Consider the following 4639-nt stretch of genomic DNA (forward strand, 5'->3'; position numbering starts at 1 on the left):
ATTGCGACTCAATGGCTGGCCTGCCTGTTGACAATGGCGCCAATTTACTGACCAGGTTGCTGTGCTCTCGTTCCAAGGCGTCCAAGAACTGTGCCGCAATTCTGCAATTGAGGCGCGGAAAATCCAGCAGCAATAAATAAGAGTAAAGGCCGGTAACGTGTTTCATAAACTCGTTTCTGTGGGCAGGCAAAAACATGTGCCAGCTTTTCATTTATTTATAAAATGTGTTGCACGCCGAAATAATAAATAACTATAAACTAGACAAGGTAATAGAATAAAATTCATAGCTCAGTGCGGCAGCCAAGCGCGGTAGGGCAGAGTAGCTGCCAGTGGGCGCTGCCCCTCGGTAATCACCACCTGAGTGGTGCCCGCGCTGCGTCGTCGTCGTCGACGCCTGTGGTGATGGCCTTCGCCTGTGAGATAGGACACAGTATGGCTGGTTCGTGACCGTGTTGTGCCGCCGTTTTCAAGCCCAGGATGCCAGCCATCATTAGCGCCATCATAGCTACACCTAGCGCCTTAAGGGCAAGTGCTCCGATGCCACCCAGCCCCATTACGGCCATCATTTTGCCAAACATTAGTGCCACGGCCAGAAGTACACCCTGGCCTTATCCTTTTTGCGCCCCTCTATACAGAAAAAATAGAAGAAACCATATTTATTAGTCCTTGTTTGGCAATTTTTTGTAGAGTGTGTGTATTTATATCGTGCGCCTCTGTCAAGATTTGGACGAGTTTAATGTTTGACTGTAAAATAACAACCAGCACTTTATGATCCTTTCGCTACACAGAGAAAAAACTACCGTAGACGTAGATAAATCAAAGGTTCATTAGATTTGTGTAGCTTTTTATAACTCTTCTAAGTATTGGAGAAATACACGTGTTTCATAAAACGTTAACAAATTAGTTGAGGCGTTAATTATGTGAAAATAATGATTTCGGCAGAAGTTAGTGTCAAAGAAAGGACTCTTTTTTTTAAGAATTTGGCTATAGTTGGAGACGCTGTATGGGCTTAGCTGAAAAAATGCATCGACTTGGTGGGATTCTTTTTCCCGATCCACCCTCCGAATTAGGCTTACGTAATATTTGTGAGTTATTGGGGTAGGCATCAAAACTTATGTATTTATTTATTTATTTAATCTGTAAGTAATTTTTAGCAGGGACTATATTTTCAAACAGACAATCAATCAAAATTAATCCTATTCCAGCCTTAGTTATAATTTAGCAAGAACAATATTTTTTATTTTTAATATGCATAATGGGATTGATTAAGAATCAATAAAAATCTATTGATCTGCATATTAAAATTAAAATTTTTTTTTTTTGAAATATTTGCATCGGGAAATCAGATTCAGTTCCAGATTACAAATAGGTGGTTATAGTGGTTTAAATAGAAAATAATCCCAGAACTCCTTTCTACCGAAAAGAAGTGCCTAATAATCAAAATATGAGCCTTTAAGCACTTAGATTAGAAAACCAAGGAAGTTTAGATATAAAACAGACGATAAGTCATTATTTCAAAAAGAGAACTAATAGATACCAATATACAAAAAGGACCAAAAAGTTCGTCAAGGGGAAGAACATGTTCTTTGCGCCAGCAACAACGTTTGCGATTAGAAAAAGAGGAAGATTAACAAAAGTACGAGTATATTCAACAAGAAGGTCGCATTGCAAATGACATTAATAAACACTTTTTAATACTATTTAGTAATTGCTTACGGTGTAAATTAAACGTTTTGAAAATAGTGTTGTTTTCGAGGCTAGCCTGAGGACGACATTTTCTTATTCCAACTTGAATTTTTCACTCTTTTAAATATTTTCGTGAAACATTAACACGGGCTCTGAGCTACTTATATCGTTTCTTGGTTAAAAGCAATGCCTTAGAATGATTGAAGGCTTTTTGTTGAACACTACACTGAATATATCTCCCGATTTCTTACAGTGTCGACAATATAAAATTGAGTTTTTATGTGCACGTTTTCATGTAGCGAAGGTTTGCTAGATATGGCTGAAGTTAAATTTTATAGGCCCAAAAGGATTTGACAATCAGCTGAGCACACACACAAATGCGCAAGACCCACCTGCCACATAACCACCAGCATCGGCACCACCACCATCGATACTGTTACGCTCCAGGCTTGTAGTGGGTTCGTCCAGCAAATCAGCCAGCTTTAGGTTAATTTCGTGTGTGCGCAAATAGAAGGCCACGCTGTCCAACAATGTGGGCTGCGTATCCGCTGCATGCTTAAGCATTGCTTCCGTTTCCGTCTCGTTGTGAAGCGGCACAATTTCCAGACCCCGCATTATCACCAGCGGCTTATCACTTTTATTCAAGTTGCGCAGCATAATGCGCAAAGCTCGGGCCCCACGACAATAGAGCGTCGGCTGCTGGACGCACTCATCGTCCTTGGACTGAGCTTCGGCCAGGCAGAGGGCAAAGCCAAGGAGACAGAACAATAAATACGCGCGGCACATATCGCCAGACCGTTTGAATGTCAACTAAAAGCCTTGACAAATGCTCCGGTACAATTTATAGTGCCATTTCTAGGAAAATTTTCTACAATACGTACGGATGGTCACTTTCCCAAATGCAACCACAAAGCAAGGCCAGGGCCACTGAAGCATACAGAGCAGTTGTCCGATCCCCATATGAAAAAAAAAATATAGAAAAAATAATAAGTGAATTGTCACAACTGGAAATTAAAACAATGGTCATGGCAATTGCAAGCAAAGAAATGTTCGGCCCTAGCATTTTCGTTTGCGTTTCAAACGCAATTTTCTTCTTCAGTGGCGTTGCAATTTTCAATTTCTACGGTCAGTTGGCCACTGAAGACCAACCACCCGACCGCTCGACTAGCCAGCTAGTCAGCTAGTCAGTCAGCCATGCCATGCATGAGCTCTTCTTTAGTTCAGTCAACTCCGGCGGCTGCAACGCGATGGAATCAGAAATTATACAAATTAGCCACAGTCAAGTGCTGGACGCTTCTTCTATCTAACTAAGCACACCTTGGCCATTACACGGCTGCTCCACAATCGCCATTCACACAATTGTCTCGCTGTCCAAACAGCTCTATTAGCTCACATCATAAAAAATGACAATTTGGCTGCCGGTAACAAAAGCGAAAGTTACAGTTGGGTGGCGTTTTATTTTTATTTTTTACTTTTTTTGTTATATGCCTAATTTTATAGCTTGAGCCCGACATTCAGTTAATAAAAATTCGCGTGAATTTGTTACTGGCCTACAAGAAAAAAAACCACCGCAACGGACAGTGACTCATTTACAATTTCCTTTTTCGAACTTGAAACCTTCTCTCTTTCAATTCACAAGAAACATTCCGAAAATGAACAGCTTTTCCTTACTGATCGATTGGAGATTAACTCACAAACCAAGCTGCTAGGAAGCCAGAATTTGTTCTGAGGGTATTTTTTAAAGTGTAGATGAAAATTTTCGAAATTTTCGAAAGTTCGAATTGGTTCATGTATTCTAAGTAATATTACAAACTAAAATGTATTTTTGTATACAAATTAAACATTGTTTTTGGTGGCCTGATTTATTAGGGTCTTAATATTTCATCTTCAACATGATTAAACCTTCAGCTTCGCAAAGTTTTTCAAAATACAATTTAACCTTGATGTCACGGATATCTACGAGTATTAGCTAAGTGGTGGATTTTATTTGAACGCTATCGTGGCCCCACATATCTTAAGATGTTCCAAATAGCCTTGTATTTTACATTAATTTTATTTTATTTATTTATTTTATTTATTTATTTTATATTAATTTGAATGGAACAATCTTTTTCGGGTTTTATACTTAAATTATAATGATCTTTCCAACATATCTGTTGAGAAGATTTGTTGGAATATATTATATTGGTGTTACAAATATTATAATCCTTTTAAGATTCTAAAAGTGTAACTTATAGATTTTAAAACTTTTCTATATCTTTCCTATTTCTCATCAAAAATAACTTGTCAGCAATATATGATATTTATTTAAGATATGCAGGATGAGAAATGAATTTAAATGAAAGATGAACAATTGTCTAATTATTTCAAAATATTAACTATTTTAAATAAGTTACAGATATATAATTTTCAGCCAAATTAGTACTCAGCTACTTTGATGTAGACTCCATAAGCAAGTCAGAGTATTTTTTTATTTTTGAGTGTTTAGGCTTAAATTTGTTCAACTACTTTCGGTCCAATAAGCCACTGTGCCTTGAATCGTATAAATGTGTCTTTGGACCGTAGAACTGCTGATGGCCAAGTTCATGGGAGACTGCTACTGGGCTGCACAAAAGCATGTCAAGTGTGTTGCGAGGTGCAGAAAAAAGTGCATGAAAGCCGAAGCAGGCTAGCTAATTTAATTAAAGCACACACGCATACCTATATAAGGTGGATTTTTTTATTGGCAGGCGTGAACACAACGGTATTTGGTATTATTTTTTGTCGGTATTTGGTAATAGGAAAATGAAGTAAAAGTTATTAAATCGGTTAACGTGACTTAAATTTTACGACAGCCCCGACTAAACATTAATTTTGTTTGCGAAAGAAATCAACGTGTGGGTTACTTCCAAGCAGCAGCAGCAGTATCATCATCATCATCATCACCATCGTTATCATCATCAACATTATGATC

The 4639-nt window shown here is 38.0% G+C and overlaps 1 pseudogene; it reads right to left on the reverse strand.

The window, feature by feature from the left end:
• Positions 1-288: 288 nt before the first annotated feature.
• LOC115625641 lies at positions 289-2472 on the reverse strand (annotated as a pseudogene).
• Positions 2473-4639: the final 2167 nt, after the last annotated feature.

This window comes from Scaptodrosophila lebanonensis, unplaced genomic scaffold (genome assembly GCF_003285725.1).
Source record: "Scaptodrosophila lebanonensis strain 11010-0011.00,11010-0021.00 unplaced genomic scaffold, SlebRS2 tig00000076-arrow-arrow-pilon, whole genome shotgun sequence".
Taxonomy (NCBI): Eukaryota; Metazoa; Arthropoda; class Insecta; order Diptera; family Drosophilidae; genus Scaptodrosophila; species Scaptodrosophila lebanonensis.